Source organism: Lissotriton helveticus, chromosome 8 (assembly GCF_964261635.1).
Source record: "Lissotriton helveticus chromosome 8, aLisHel1.1, whole genome shotgun sequence".
Taxonomy (NCBI): Eukaryota; Metazoa; Chordata; class Amphibia; order Caudata; family Salamandridae; genus Lissotriton; species Lissotriton helveticus.
The window spans coordinates 1,325,174,471-1,325,191,797 of NC_136069.1; the positions used below are offsets into that span (position 1 = coordinate 1,325,174,471).

Consider the following 17,327-nt stretch of genomic DNA (forward strand, 5'->3'; position numbering starts at 1 on the left):
GGACCGGTTTCTGGCATTACAGCCGTCTTCGGCCCGGCTTGCTTGAATCCTGATGGTGCAATGAGCAAGGGACTCATGTCTGAGTATACCCTTCCACGCTTAGGGTGGACAAAAATATTTACAACAAGGGGTGGTGAGGGACAGAGTCTCTGAATTAAGCAGAATACTCTCACCCAGTCAAAAGATCAGGGCTAGATCCAACACCGTTTTTTAGCTCATTGCACCATCCCAGTTTCAGAGCCTGGCTGTATGCAAATTAGTCTGTTCCTGTCCCAGTGCATGATGGGAACAGGGCAAACCAAACTACAAAAGCCAATTCTTACACTGGGAAGGAAACAAGCTTCCGGGGACCGGTTTCTGGCATTACAGCCGTCTTCGGCCCGGCTTGCTTGAATCCTGATGGTGCAATGAGCAAGGGACTCATGTCTGAGTATACCCTTCCCCGCTTAGGGTGGACAAAAATATTTACAACAAGGGGTGGTGAGGGACAGAGTCTCTGAATTAAGCAGAATACTCTCACCCAGTCAAAAGATCAGGGCTAAAAAACGGTGATGGATCAAGCCCTGATCTTTTGACTGGGTAGGAGTGTTCTGCTTAATTCAGATACTCTGTCCATCACCACCCCCTTTATGAATCGTTTTGGCCACCACAAGTGTGGAGGGGTATGCTCAGATGTGAGTCCCTTGCTCACTGCACCATCAGGATTCAAGCAAGCCGGGCCGAAGACGGCTGTAATGCCAGAAACCGGTCCTCGGAAGCTTGTTTCCTTTCCAGTAAAGAATTGGCTTGGTAGTTTGGTCTGCCCTGTTCCCATGATGCACTGGGCCAGGGACAGACTAATTTGCATGTAGCCAGGTTCTGAACTGGGATGGTGCAGTGAGCTAAAAAACGGTGATGGATCAAGCCCTGATCTTTTGACTGGGTAGGAGTGTTCTGCTGAATTCAGATACTCTGTCCATCACCACCCCCTTTATGAATCGTTTTGGCCACCACAAGTGTGGAGGGGTATGCTCAGATGTGAGTCCCTTGCTCACTGCACCATCAGGATTCAAGCAAGCCGGGCCGAAGACGGCTGTAATGCCAGAAACCGGTCCCCGGAAGCTTGTTTCCTTTCCAGTAAAGAATTGGCTTGGTAGTTTGGTCTGCCCTGTTCCCATGATGCACTGGGCCAGGGACAGACTAATTTGCATGTAGCCAGGTTCTGAACTGGGATGGTGCAGTGAGCTAAAAAACGGTGATGGATCAAGCCCTGATCTTTTCACTGGGTAGGAGTGTTCTGCTTAATTCAGATACTCTGTCCATCACCACCCCCTTTATGAATCGTTTTGGCCACCACAAGTGTGGAGGGGTATGCTCAGATGTGAGTCCCTTGCTCACTGCACCATCAGGATTCAAGCAAACCGGGCCGAAGACGGCTGTAATGCCAGAAACCGGTCCCCGGAAGCTTGTTTCCTTTCCAGTAAAGAATTGGCTTGGTAGTTTGGTCTGCCCTGTTCCCATGATGGACTGGGCCAGGGACAGACTAATTTGCATGTAGCCAGGTTCTGAACTGGGATGGTGCAGTGAGCTAAAAAACGGTGATGGATCAAGCCCTGATCTTTTGACTGGGTAGGAGTGTTCTGCTTAATTCAGATACTCTGTCCATCACCACCCCCTTTATGAATCGTTTTGGCCACCACAAGTGTGGAGGGGTATGCTCAGATGTGAGTCCCTTGCTCACTGCACCATCAGGATTCAAGCAAGCCGGGCCGAAGACGGCTGTAATGCCAGAAACCGGTCCCCGGAAGCTTGTTTCCTTTCCAGTAAAGAATTGGCTTGGTAGTTTGGTCTGCCCTGTTCCCATGATGCACTGGGCCAGGGACAGACTAATTTGCATGTAGCCAGGTTCTGAACTGGGATGGTGCAGTGAGCTAAAAAACGGTGATGGATCAAGCCCTGATCTTTTGACTGGGTAGGAGTGTTCTGCTTAATTCAGATACTCTGTCCATCACCACCCCCTTTATGAATCGTTTTGGCCACCACAAGTGTGGAGGGGTATGCTCAGATGTGAGTCCCTTGCTCACTGCACCATCAGGATTCAAGCAAGCCGGGCCGAAGACGGCTGTAATGCCAGAAACCGGTCCCCGGAAGCTTGTTTCCTTTCCAGTAAAGAATTGGCTTGGTAGTTTGGTCTGCCCTGTTCCCATGATGCACTGGGCCAGGGACAGACTAATTTGCATGTAGCCAGGTTCTGAACTGGGATGGTGCAGTGAGCTAAAAAACGGTGATGGATCAAGCCCTGATCTTTTGACTGGGTAGGAGTGTTCTGCTTAATTCAGATACTCTGTCCATCACCACCCCCTTTATGAATCGTTTTGGCCACCACAAGTGTGGAGGGGTATGCTCAGATGTGAGTCCCTTGCTCACTGCACCATCAGGATTCAAGCAAGCCGGGCCGAAGACGGCTGTAATGCCAGAAACCGGTCCCCGGAAGCTTGTTTCCTTTCCAGTAAAGAATTGGCTTGGTAGTTTGGTCTGCCCTGTTCCCATGATGCACTGGGCCAGGGACAGACTAATTTGCATGTAGCCAGGTTCTGAACTGGGATGGTGCAGTGAGCTAAAAAACGGTGATGGATCAAGCCCTGATCTTTTGACTGGGTAGGAGTGTTCTGCTTAATTCAGATACTCTGTCCATCACCACCCCCTTTATGGATAGATATCATTGTTGACACATTGTATGACCGTGTTAAAGGGCTTGTGGATAAAAGTTTTGATAAATTATGGAAGCGATTAGACCGCTTGGAATTTCTAACTCCTAAGGTAACAGTACCTTGCAGGGAACACAATGGGCCACCTCGACAGGTTAGTCTCCTGGAAAATCCCCCTCATAATGTGAAACTGGCACGACAAGCGCCCCAAATTGTAAAGTCGTTACCTGTCTCCCTTGATTCTAATAATAAAACAAGAAACCCCCTAGTCTCTAAGTTATATACTCCATCTGCCAATACCCAAATTGTAATTCCTGATGATGCCCAAGTTGGTCCGACAGTTAGCTCGAGTATTGCGGACGTTGGTACCAGGGAGCATGCAGAACCAAACAAGGATGTTTTAAATTTACCCCCTGCATCCTGCCCATATGTGTTAACCCTTGTAGGGGTACCCCCACTAGAGAAAAATAAATCAGAGTCCTGGGAACAACTGCGGAATAAATGTGTAGACTGGATGGCTAAACACAAAGGGTACAGGAGGTCTGGTATACATGAAATCTTAATGGTATGAAAGGTAGGTTGGGTGGGACCTGCAGCGAAAACTATCAGGGGTGATTGCATCGTTATTAATTTTTCCCGGCCTAGGACCGTTGGATCTATGTTAGCAGTTAAAGAGACCAATTGCTTTTTTTCTACAAACATCTGTGCATTACCCCTTGGTTTCTTCTATAAATCACCACTCACACAGTGCCCACTTCTCTGCCCTTCTCATCAGTCGGTAAATACATTTTCGGCTATTTCTGATTTAGACACCCTCGATTGACCTTTATCCAAAACTCATTCTACTGGATTGGTCTATACAGTAGCCAAGGAGACTTCTAACATCAGCCCCGGGGTGGAATCGACCCAATTAATTTATTGTTTTGACTCAATATTGAAGGTGTTGAGTTGGAATGTGGCAGGTTTGGCCTCAAAATTAAGCATAGAAGATTGGGCAAATATGATGAATAAATTCGACATCCTTATGTTTCAAGAAACCTGGGCAACTAAAGAGCTATAATTCGAAGGGTATGAGTGCTTTAATATTATTCCCCCTAAACCTAAATATGGCAGACCTTCAGGGGGTTTATCAATATGGGTCAGCATTGCTTCAAGTGGCAGAGTTAAACTAATACCCACTGAGAATGTTAATTTTCAAGTTCTGATTTATACACGGGGGGCCTCTATTTGCTTTATTCATTTTTATAATAATGACTTTTTACCTACACCAAATGTTAATTTCATTCACCTTTTTAACTTTGTTCAGGACCTGGATAATTTACTGGGAAAGTACAAACTGTCAGGGATATGCCTGGGGGAGATTTCAACGCAAAGATAGGAGAAGGCATTACTGGGAGTTCTTCCCAGTTTATTTCACACAATCCATGCAAGAGAGGATATGAGCTATTAGGCCATCTTTCAAATAGCAGCCTTCTAAATGTGATGGACATTGCAGCCTTAAACATTAATGATAATCCATTACACACTTATAGAGGTGTAGGACGAGCCTCAACTATAGATTATGTCTTTATATCTCTATCATTAGAAGACTATTTAGTTGAGGCAGAGGGGAAGGCATCCATTTTTGGAGACCATAATCCTAATATGGTCTCGTTAAAGGTAGCCCCGCGACCAAATATTAGAAGGGAATTGGGAGCGGGAAACTTAGAACTCTCAACTGATAGCTTAAGAGTTAAATGGAAGGGCATGGATTATAGGGATGTCTTCCAGAAGGTGATAAAAATGTATCCATCTCTCTGTGAGACTTGTCTCACTTTGGCTGACCCCAACCCAGAGGCAGTTTCTGCCTTTACTCTATTATGTGCAGGCATTAAAGAACTGATCTCCAGACCGGTAGCCTTACACAAATCTGATCCTAGGTGGTTTGATAACATCTGCTCTAGGGCTAACAGGGATCTTAGAGCAGCTTTATCCATTTCCCCTAGAAATCCTACCCTCATTAGAACTTTAAGGCACAATTATAAAAGTGTAACAAAATTAAGGCGAGACGTGGTCTTAAAAGAGTATTGGAATAACCTGGCCTGTGCTGCTAAACTTAATACCACAAACAACTTTTGGTCTGCCACTAAGTCCTTGAGAACTTTTGGGAATACATCTACCCCCCTAAGCTGTAATATTACTAGTGGTACACCATGTTAAATGAAATCAATGCACATGTTTGAACCTGACCCACATGGCAAATTAGATGACTGTGAAGGTGTGAACTAGCTGTGGCCTCATTGCACATGAACAACAATCTCGTTACCCCCCAACGTAGGCACAAGTCCATGTATTAAATAGGGTTGTGTGTAGAAATGACAAAATTGGTAGCAGGCCAGAAGTGGTGTCCCCCATCACATGTGACAGCAGAACATCTCTTTGCATACCTACTCACACACATCTGTGTGGACACAGTCTGTTTTGATGGATAACATTGCTCGACATGGCCAGAAGTGGGGCACCATACTCACATTGCTGAGGACACGTAAGTGCACAGGTCTGCCTCAACCATTCCAAACACAATGTCTGACTCACATAGGTAGATCTGTCAAAAGGGACCCACCCCCAATTTACAGGCATCAGTCAGCCCCTCCCTGTGTACGGACAATTCTCATTGAGGCACACAATTTGTTATTCTAATCAACCCTCATCACAGTTGAACACTAGTGAAGTTGCATAGACTTTATTAGCATGTGCGTGTCAGTAGTGGCAAGCCAAGGGGCACAACATGAAGAGAAATGCTTAAGACACTTACAGGCAGCATAGGAACATGTTGAGGTGCAAGAAATGGGGAGGCAAAAATGAACACAAATCATTGCGGATGGCAACACGCTCAGCCCACCTTGACTTGCTGGACGAGTCATGTGATGTTTGGCGTATGCTCATTGCCCCGTGTCAGGGGACATGACTCACAGCCCATGAGATTTGCATAGTGCTGTACAAACTGACTGTGCCGACTGTTTGCTCCACTGACAGTGTGCAGGTGAAAGGCTCCTACAAGTTCACATGTCGTACTACATTGCCATGTGTGTACTCTCCCCTCAGCAGTATGTCCAAATTGGGAACATTGCCAAACGACGCTGAGCAGCTCTGCCCATGGGACTGTGTCGCCTTGCAGAGGTATATGTACACACACACGTAGTTCCACGCACATGCATTCTGAGTCTAGGGGAAGGCAGACATGTCAACTGTTGTGGTGGGATATTTGTCCATTCCCCAAGATGCAACAAGGTGTGGGGACATGTGCGGTGGGTGACAATCAGATGCGGCTGCAGGAACGTAGTTACTCGTCCATGAATGCAAGCGCAGATTCATGGGCAATCTGTTCCAAGAGTACGTCGATGTCGAGTTTAAGGAACACGAGGGAGAGCCAATCCACTAACTGGTCCGGGCAGCTCTGCTCCGTCCACTCTGTTTCACCAATCCGCAACACAGACCAATAGGGGAGCACCTCGATGTGGTCACTGCACATGAGGAATTGTGCAATCTCCCATGCACAACTGCCAGCACATATGCCAAAGAGCAAGACATCCCATGCACGGGTATTCTGGCGACACTCCTGTTCGTGGGCCAACAGGGGGCGCACAGACAAGTCATAATCCAATTCAGCTACCATTGCATTGGATAAGCAGACCTCCATAGGCCACTCGAATGTGCATGATCGACAGTGGAACCAGGGCTGGACGCAGGTGAGGTAGGCAAGACAGAAACTCAGACGGAAACTGATTCTCAACACTGCCATTGGCAGTGATCCCAACAGATGCAGCATTCGTGCACGGTACAGTTCCACGTGACAGGGGTTGTGCATGTGCCTGGGATGGCCTGCCATTGCATTTGTTGGTCTCGAAGCAGAGGCAATCCTCAGCCCAGCGCCAGGTCGGTGGACGATATGCCACTACTCTGGGCAATGAGTCGTATGTGTGTGCAACGTTTGGACGTATGGGTTGCTTTTTTACCAGTGTGTCAAGGGCATCCCTAGCAGGTGTAGCACAAGCAGGGACAAGTGTGTGTGGGCAGTTTGTGGTGTGGGAGTCGTTGGAGTCTGGTATGGTATCTCACACAAGGTGTCCCAGCCGCATTCAAGACCAAGGTCGGAGGTTCGGTTGTCCTTCCGCCTTGTGTATTGAGACAAAGGAACTTTCATACCTAATTTTAGTCTGACTATTGCTTGCATTTCTTACATGTGATGTGGCCTTCACGCTGACATTGATGCCAGGCCTTATATTTGGGGTGCACCAATTGCGAAACACACGCAGCAGTTGGCATGTATGAATGAGCCAAGGGCCAGACTGGCCTGGCGCTCCTTGTTCAGTCTTTCTCTTTTTCTCTCTTTCTCTCTCTTTCTCTACCTCTCTCTCTTTCTCTCTCTCTTTCACTGTCCTTCGATGAGTGCCTGACACACCTTCTTATCTTGGATATTGTCTTGCAGGCTGTGACTTACAGAACGTCCAGGGATGCCCTGCCATGACTCTTCTAAATAGTTGTTTGGAGACAAATTTGATTGTGATATTTTTTGGGACTTTCAATTGTGAATGAATGATTCAGATTTTCTGTACTCACTTAAATGTTAATTGTTGTAGAAGTGCAACATCAGGCAAATATTTTTGTGCATCGTTTCGTGATGTTGATGTGCAATGTCTTGGTCCGGGGGAGGTGGGGTGTGCCCGGGGTAGGGCCCGGGGGTGGGGGATTGCGGGGAGTCCGGGGGTAGGTGGCGGTGGGTGTTCTGGTCCTCTTGGATGTCCGCGCTGCATGATCAGTGGTTCCATAGCATCTGTTGTTCTTCAGGTGTGGCATGTGGCTCTGGGCTGGGCTCCCTTTTCTGGTGCAGGTTGTAGTCCGGCTTTGCACCAAGTCAGAGCAGGTGTTAATTTCCTGCTGCTAACGCACCTTATTGCCTGTTTTGTGATCTTATCACAGATCTGGCTGGTCGTTGAGAATGTTGTTACGTGGTGGAATGCCTACTCTGCATCACATTAGCGATAGTTGCCGGGGTCATCAGTGGCGATGTTTGTTGCGGCTGCTATCTCAGGTAAACTGTTGATATGGGCTGTTTGCACAGCTTGTGAATGAGGAGATACATTTATTGCGACTTTGGCAGTGATAGAGCACTGATAACTCGCCGATAGATCTTTGAGAATATGCCCCCCTGTGCATTACTGTGATCCCACCATCAATTATGCATTCTTAGTCACATTTATTGCAGATTATCGAAGGGTACAGTAGGTGCATAGTGTTTTGAGATATCAGTAAGTCATGTTTCTGTCAGCTGCATGAGGTGAAGTTGAAAATAGTGTTTAGAAAGTGTTAGTCCTTGCTTGCTGGCAGGTCTGACGTTATTGCCATGACATATAAATTAGGCTTTTCTGCTTTATTAATGGAGTTTGGTGGGATCATGAAGAAATTGCATAAGGTTTTTGTGTCACAAAATATTAAGAGTCACTGGTTGGTCTCTGGATTGCCACCTGAGATTGTTGGAATATGTCACTTTCAGTGAATCGGGATTTGGAGGGGATAGTAGGAGTGAACAGAGTAATGGCATGAAATGAATTATGACTATGGATATATTAACAAAGTAATCTCACACTGCTAAAGGTGAGTTGTGATTTCAGCTTAAATGAGGAACTAACCAATCTAGAATCAGCCACGGGCCTGAAACACACAAAAGGGTGTTGAGGAATTCAGTACTCAAACTAATTAATTTGATATGCAAAATAATTCAATTCAATCTGTTAAAGCCTCATGGAGCCTCAAATGAGACGCCGCTTCTCACCACGTCCATGTCCAATGCGCCGCAACCATAGTGGTGGGGCCAGAAGAGTTGGAAGCTAGGCGACGCCCTTGGGCGACTGCGTCATCTCTCCCTCCAAATATTCCATATTGCCCCAAAGAACTAATCATTGATGCAACATTGATATCTCTATTTAACAATATGATGCTATAGGAACATTTCTGTGAAATCCCATGAAGATGCACCTTAAAGGCAAAGTAGAAGGGAAGAGCTGAATGGCCTGACACATATGCAATGGAATAAATATCCACCAGGATTGCTCTCTGCTACGACAGCAACTTGTGATAGACAGTGCTCCAGAACCTCATAGAATACAGTGTTTAAGACAGCACTAAACTCCAAGAGAATAAGAGCTACTATACCGTGACCCAAACAGTATCTAAGAGGTTCAGTAATAGCAGGCTGGACCTTTCAGTCCCTTGAGATGGGTGAAAAACCAGAGTGAATTTGATCTAACAATTTGTTTTTAAAGATTAAAGAAGTGTGTTGATGATTAACTCCAGCCATTGCCAAACCCTGTTCTTTCCAACCAATTCATGCCACTTATAGTCAGACTGCAGGCCAACTGAACCTTACAGGCATCCACTTGTGTCCTGTACTGCATAGACACTATCCTATATAGTGTTTCAATAGCTTTATTTACAGAGAATCCGACAATACAAAAGCTCTGAGCTGTATCAGTGCAGACCTGCATGGATGTTGGTGATAGACAGGTTGAAGCATACAACTATAAGCACATCAGTGATGATGCTAGAGTGATTCTTTTCTTATGATTCACTGGCCATTTACTAGGCTTTGTTTTGTCTCCAAATGCCATTTACCGCCCTTACTGTTCAATGTTAGTAGGGGTTGGTGGAACTGGTGGAATTTGACCCTGCAGAATTCCACGAAGTTACATAAAAACTCTGCGAGATTCAGTGAAGTTCCACCAATGTCGCACTGCTCACGCTAGGATTGAGCATGATCTGTGCTGAAAAATCAGCCCAAATGGCACCATGCAGCTCGCTAGAGGGTGCAGCCACTCAAGTTGATTTTACAGCCACTCAAATGGATTTTCTACTCGATCAGTAGCATTCTGACCGCAAACGGTCGGCATTGCCCACGTTAGAAAAATCTCGTTGGATGTCCTCCTACCGACTGGAAATCACACTTATCATTCTGTAGCCACACACAAGAACAAATTCTGCCTCACAGCGTTTGGTGGAATTTGCCCAGAACCCCACGTTACAAGAATAACGAGGAGTTACCAAAATTCCACCAATTTTGCCCGGCAGAACGGAATATTTGGCCCACCTCTAAATTTTAATTTATGTGATGTTAGATATTCATATGGGGCCCGATTCACAGAACTAACTTAAGGCAAAATCCTAAACTTACTACTTTTGGTATTCACAGAAGGCATTTAGTAGTAGTAAAGTTAGGATTTTGTCTTAAGTTTAATTTAAGACAAACTTAAGACAAACTTAAGACAGACTTAAGTTGGATTTTGTCTTAAGTCAAACTTAAGAGACAAAGGGACCATCCCGGGGTCCATCATTGATTTTATATTTATGACCCCCAGGGATCCTAAATAGGGTAACGTCATACAACACGCTGGTGTCAGTGCACAGCGACCATAACCCGGGATTAGCGGAGGTAGCATGGGGGCAGTTTATGGGGCCCAAACCTCAACCTCAAGAGGCCCACACCTCAGTACGCTCAGTGGAACAGGGGAGAAGGCTCAAGTGGGCGAATGTGGTGCCTGACACTTTTCACGCAGAGCTTTTACCAAAAATCAATAGTCATCTAGAGGTTTGTCGAAACACTATGTCCCCGTCCAATGAAATCAAGGGAGCTTTTGAAGCAATTTGTAACCAAATTGTGACCGACCTTACGGTCGGCACGAGGTCGGGGGCCAGCAAGCACCAGCGCTGGTTTGACGCAAATTGTTCCAAAGCACACAGATTGTTGTTGCTTGCACTCAAGCACATACCAAGGGATAAGAATAACATAGCGCACCTTAGGAAGCAATATAAGTTGGCTATCAAAACCAGGAAAGATACGATCAAGAAACTAGCCTGGGATAATTTACTGAATGTAGATATTTTAAGGGATAGCAAAGAATTCTGGAATATAGTAAACCAACCCTTTTTCTCCGATTCGCCCATTTCAGATTTGGATTGCGTGATTCCAGATGAAAAATGGTGGGGAGAGCTCGGATAGTACCCTCTGCCCATCTGTTGCCCCAGAGATGACCCCCCTGAGCTTCAATATAGGAGAAGTGGAAAAAGCCATCCATGAAACTTCAAAAAATAAAGCACCGGGCCCTGACGGGGTGCCTGCCGATCTTTATAAATCCTCCCCCGGTGTTTGGGCAGGCGTCCTGACCAACGTATTTAATGCAGCCACAAGCAACTTCCTTCCTTCTTCCTGGGCAACCTCCATCATCGTCCCCATCTTTAAGAAAGGCAACCGGGACGACCCAGGCTGTTATAGGCCCATATCCCTCCTGGACTCTGCCGTTAAAATCTTAGGCAGAGTCTTGTTAACAAAACTGAGGGAGAATTTAGAGAAGTGTGGTGGGCTGGCCGACATCCAATACGGGTTCAGGGAAAAGAGGGGCACAGTGGAACAGTGCTCTAATTTACATCTTCTGATCGCCAAGTATACGATCGCCAAGGATGGGTCCCTATTTCTAGCATTTATGGACCTCTCCTCGGCTTTCGACCTGGTGAACAGATCTAAGCTCTGGGCCATGTTGCTGGGGATTGGAATAGATGGGGCCCTGGTTAGATTCATGGCCTCTTTACATCAGGATTTGTCTGCCAAGGTTAGGGTCACCAGGGAGGGAAGATGCAGCCCCCATTTTAAGTCTTTGCGTGGGGTTCGGCAGGGATGCATATTAGCCCCCGTACTGTTCACCATATATATCAATGGCCTGGGGAGGTGCCTGGAGGAGACCGGGGGGGGACGTTCCGCGTGTAGGAGAAGCTAAGATTCCTGCACTCCTATACGCAGACGACGCAGTCCTTATAGCCCGCACAGGCAACGCCTTACAGTGCCTGTTGCATGCATTTGGTACTTTTATGGACGGCCTGGATATGAGGGTTAACGCTGGCAAATCCCACACAATGATAGTGGGAGCACACAGGCGCAAAGGGTTGACTAAAACATTTAGATGTAAGGGCCAAGAGGTGTCTAGTACAGCAGTTTTTCCCTACCTGGGGGTGCTCTTTGACGAGAGGGGGTCGTGGGGCCCACAGGTTAGGGCAAAAAGCCTATCGGTGACCAGGTCCTCAGCAGCCCTAATGGCCTTTTCTAAAAAATTGGGGGCCAGGCCAATGGAGGCCCTACTGAAGGTCTACAGCTCAAAATGTCTGTCAATCGCCATGTATGGCGCCCCAATTTGGAGTTACGCACAGCTGGAACCCATCCAGAGAGCCGAAAACAGGTTCTTACGCTCATTACTATCAGTCCCCCCATCAACCCCAACTTACTCTATCCATGCAGAGCTGGGATTGGACTATATAACAGACAATCTCAACTTGGCACCCCTGATTTACTGGCTGAGGACGTGGCTTAACAAGGAGGTAACCCTGAACCACTCTATTATGAAGGATGTTATGTCACTGGAGCACTATAAGAAGATTCCATGGCTGGACTATTTGAGGAAGTCTTTTCACCGGCTTGGAAGACCAGAACTTTTTGAATTCCCTTTATGTATAAAAACAACAGATGTAGTCTTGATCAAGAGGCAGTTCTTGACCCTGGCAAGATTATCCCGAGAGGAAAAAGAACTCCAGAAGCCCTCGGTAAGGTCTTATTACCTAACAAAATGTTCTACTGCCATGGAACCTTACCTTTCAATAGTTACCAGACCCTTTCATAGGTTCCTTCTGACAAAACTAAGACTAAATCTGATTCATTTTAATTTGGGAAATTATTCAGCCTGGGCTAAGCCAGAGTCGGCCCCCCCCCTTGCTCCTGTGACAATCACTCAATTCAGGACACCACTCATTTTGTTTTGTTTTGCTCATTGTTTTCAACGCCCCGAAAAAAATACTTGCTCCCAATTTTAAGGGAGGCGGGCTTTAAACAAGTTAAACCGGCACTCCTTTATTTACAGTCTTTGAGTACCACACGCATAATATTCTGCATGGGAAGTTTTTTAGCAGCAGCAGCGCGCATTAAAAATAAACATGTATTTATGATAGTACCCAATGATTCCCCTGTACCGTAGACTACATGGATATTTGCACAACCTTCCGCTTTTGTAGTCATCCTTTATCTTTTGTCGTTTACTAAGGATGTATCGTAATATTTTGGATATGCATTTTAAACTTTTTAATTATGACTACAGCCGAAATAACATGTAAATGTATTTAGGCCTTCTTTTGTATGAAATGTCTTTTTATGGTTTTCTTTTAAAATCGAATAAAGTATTTTGACTGACTGACTGACTGACTGATTAGCCTACTCCAATTTTTCCGGCCACTGTTCAATATGACTGAACTCTAAACATTGTAAAACAGAAGTAAGTACAACATCAACAGGCCACCTGGGGCCATATTATGCATTTTCAATGTTTGCACCAAGTGCACCTATTAAAAGTTGTGCCCGGTGCAAGCAATAAAAGTGCACCCATTGCGGTGAATGTGCTGCCCCCAGAGCAGCTGCGAACTTGCACTGCCCCCAGGGCAGCGCATTCATGTGAAAACAAGGAGCAGCCACTTGCAGCCGCTCCGTGTTTTCCAGGTGCAGGCAGCACCTGCCTGCACTTTTACAGGGGGTTAGAGATCCTCTTGCAGGCGGGTGCAGTCTGTGACTGCACCCGCCTGCACAGGGATGTCTGGGGGGTTCATAGAATCCCTTTTCCCCCCTCCAGAGGGCTGCTCTCGGACGGCACACTCACAGTGCACCCCTTAAGCTTCTCTGCCTCTGTGCCCTTGTCTGTAATATGGCGTGGGCGCTGAGGCAAAGGAATTCCCTCATTTGCACAGTGCACACCCCCATGCAAATGAGGGAGTGCCCCTGAAGGTAGCGCTGGTGCTTTAAGTGCGCCAGCGTTATCAGTATTACTGAAGGGGACGCACAATGATCTGCACCCCCTAATGTAATATCAAAGTGCCCCAGGGGCACGCAAAGCGGGCCCAAATGCCAGTTATGCCCCTGGGGCACTTACTGTAATACAACCCCTGGACTCTAATCACTCAGATTTGTGACGGGACCCCAGATTCTAAAAGCATGTCGTACCATTGAAATCCTGTGGATACGCTACATAAATGTGCACGTACACCATTTCAAAACATGAAATGCTGGTAGATGGGCCTTAAGGCCCCATTCTCTGGAATGTAGTGTTGCCTATTTCTTTGCCTCTAAATATGCAGTCGATAAAGAAAATGAATATTTGGCTGTTCTGCCTGGAACTCACAAGACAGACCATTTCTAACATGAGGTCTCTGCTTTCTGCATTTTCCTGCACTTGGTAAGACTTCAGTGTGTGCATCCCTTTGTGAGTTAAGAATAATCACACAGATGATGAGTATATGCACTGGCTGGCAGCCTGTCAGAGTCAAAGCACAATGCACTACTTGAACCTTAAGTAGCCAGCGCACAAATGGCTAGAGCACAGTAAAAGTGGGTGTTATTAGTTCGACCAGCATACTCACATTCCATTCACGAATCTAGTTGTTATATTTTCCTTTTTCCTTTTATTTTCATTTACATGTCCACAAAGCACACTCAAGTCAACAATAGTTTTTGTGAAGTACTTTCCTAACTGGTCTTGGGGTGCTTGGAGGTCAGAGTTGAGTCCCTGTCAGTCAGTAGCAGGGTTAGAGAAGACAGAATATCAAGCAAGGCATTCCGGGGCCAATGAGGTTGTGACACTAGCATTTGTCTTATACTGCAAACTTTCACTAGAGTGCAAGAAAGCATCTTCCTAGCTGCACAACACTTGTGAACAGAGAAGGGGTGGGTCAGTGCCAGGTTAAATGAAGCAGAACTTGTGTCACGTAAGAGACGCCATGCTACATATTATCTTAGCGATACAAAAGGGGATGATGGACGGAGCGTTTGAGCAAATCAAACACTCACCCCCAGTCAACTGATCTGGGTTTAATCCATCACCATTCTTTAGCCCACTCAGCCACCCCATTTCAGACATGGCCATGGGCTAAAGAATGGTGATGGATTAAACCCAGATCAGTTGACTGGGGGTGAGTGTTTGATTTGCTCAAACGCTCCGTCCATCATCCCCTTTTGTATGCTTTGTTCACCATAAGTGTGGCAGGGTATGCTCAGACGTGAGTCCCTTGCTCACTTGGCCACTGGATTCAAGATAGCCTGGCTGCTGAGGATTATGAATCCGAAACCGGTCCCAGAATGCTTGTTTCCGGTCCATGGAAGACATGGCTTGGCAGTTCGGGCTGGACTGTTCCCATGAGGCACAGGGTCAGACTGATTTACATATGGCCATGTCTGAAATGGGGTGGCTGAGTGGGCTAAAGAATGGTGATGGATTAAACCCAGATCAGTTGACTGGGGGTGAGTGTTTGATTTGCTCAAACGCTCCGTCCATCATCCCCTTTTGTATCACATATTATCTTAGCACAGCTTCCCTCCGGAGGCATCTGCTTTGTAGGTTAAGCCCTCAGTGGCAGTATTAGCCGGGGTCCAACTTGGACAGAAAATATACCCAAGCACCAAAATAAAAGTGTCCGCTGTTAGTGAATTAGATAGCCTATGTTTGCAAGTGGGGCAGTTTTGAACTTGTAAATACATGCTGTATATGTGTTTTGCAAGGTAATGAGGACTCCAAGGATTTGTTCTTGCTGCAGGTAATTTTTATTTTATTATGAGGTATATCAGCAGAAAATACTAGACCAGCAGACCATATAACAGACCCACAAACAGAATGTTAGACCGGACATCCTTGGCGTGGTTTCACCCAAACATTTTACCTTAACTCCTCTTGTTTAGCTTAATTTGTTTTTGTTGGCTTTAGGATTCTTCGCACATTAACACTGCTAACCAGTGCTAAAGTGCTTGTGCTCATTCCTGTAAGCATGGTAAAATTGGCTTACACCCAATTGGCATTTATCATTTACTGGTAAGTCCCTAGTAAAGTCCTATACCGCATACAGAGCGTTTGTAAATTACATGCTACTAGTGGCCCTCCAGTACTTATAGTACCACCTACATAAGTAGCCCTTTAAAAACTTTCTCAGGCCTGTCATTGCAGAGTGTGTGTGTAGTTCTAAACTACCATTTCGACCTGGCAAAACAAACATTTTGCCAGGCCTTGACCTTCCTTTTTAATACACATAAGTCCCCTCTAAAGTACCCTAATCAGCCCACATGGCATAGTGTATTGTATGTAAAAAGTTGGACATATGCTTTCAAGTTTTACATGTCCTGGGAGGGGAAAACTCTCAAATTCATTTTTCATTAGTGGAAGGCCATCCTCTCCCATTATATAACATTTAATAAGTGATAACATTTATTTGGGAGCAGGTAAGAATGCAATGTTTGATGTCTGAATTGTAATTTAAAACCCTCTTTAATGGTAATGTCGTAATTTAAGTCACAATTCTGAAAATGTAACTTTTAGAAAAATGGCATTTTCCTTGCCTAAACATTTGGTGCCTGTTCCTGAGTCACAAGACTAGGTGTAGTTGGCAGTTGGTCTTTGTGTATTCCTCCCAGAAAGCCACACAATAAAGGGTCTGAGTGTTGGCAGGATGGGCCATCCTGGCATGATGAGGGGGTGAAGCTGTCACCTGTCACACTTGCACTTCAGAGACAATGCCTCAGCTCATACGCAAAGGACTTCAACTAGCCTGTTGTGCCTGCAGACAGACTGGGACCAGGACAGGGAGGCAGGAAATTCCAGACACCCCTGTAGGGGGAAGACTGCAGAAGCTTTTTCCACTTCAATATCTGCACCAGGTGTAAATAGTGGACCCTCAGACCCACTCTTCAGTACACTTCTTGACTTGTGGATACTACAGAAAAGGACTGCCCTTCTGCCAGAGGACTACCCTTCTGCTTGAGGGCTGCTCTGCTATCTGAGAAAGATGACTGGGCCTTCACCATTTTTCCCAGACTGAAGTGATTCCAAGGGTCAGCTGACTCACCTTCCGTTCTGAACTACGTGGCTGCAGCAATCTCCAGAGGTCTATCTGCAACTGCCCAGTTCACCTGTGGTACTGAACCAGCAACTAGACCTGCCTGAGCATTGCTCGCCTCTGCTAGAGGGAGCTCCTGATCCCCAAAAATTGTCCCTCAAGTACTGGATCTTTGGTGTGGCATCATTTGAGCTACTCCTAAAAGAAGAGAAAATAAAATCCCTAAGTTTTGGACTCTTCACAACTGCAAACTGGCCCATTCGTGCCAAGATCTTGTCGCCTACATCGACCCCCAATGTGAACCTCGAGTAAATCCGACTCTTTGCGCTGCTGCAATCGCCAGTGAGAATCAGCAACTGCGAGTGGCGCTTTGTGCTTTTAGGCACTATACTTCCCTTAAATCTTTGCAATTGCATATCTCGGAATCTACTGATTAAATGTTTGTTGTTTTGGTGTCAAATAATTTATAAAATGTTACTCTATTTTTCTAAATTGATGTGGGAATTTTCTTTCTCTGTGTTTTAACTATATTGCCCCATAAATACTTTACACATTGCTTCAGAATTAAGCCTGACTACTTTTGTGCCCAGCTACCAGAGGGCGAAGCATGTGATAATTTAGTGACTTTTTGTGGTTTACCCCGTCAAGGATTGTGGCTGTTGCTTGAGTAGTGTTTCATTCACTCAACCAACAACCCAATTT

At 45.9% G+C, this 17,327-nt stretch overlaps 1 protein-coding gene across 1 annotated transcript in view; it reads left to right on the plus strand.

Annotated features, from left to right (window-relative positions):
* Positions 1-17,327, plus strand: part of LOC144773341 (amine oxidase [flavin-containing] A-like) — a 667,192-nt gene that overhangs the window by 603,228 nt on the left and 46,637 nt on the right. The window lies entirely within an intron of this gene.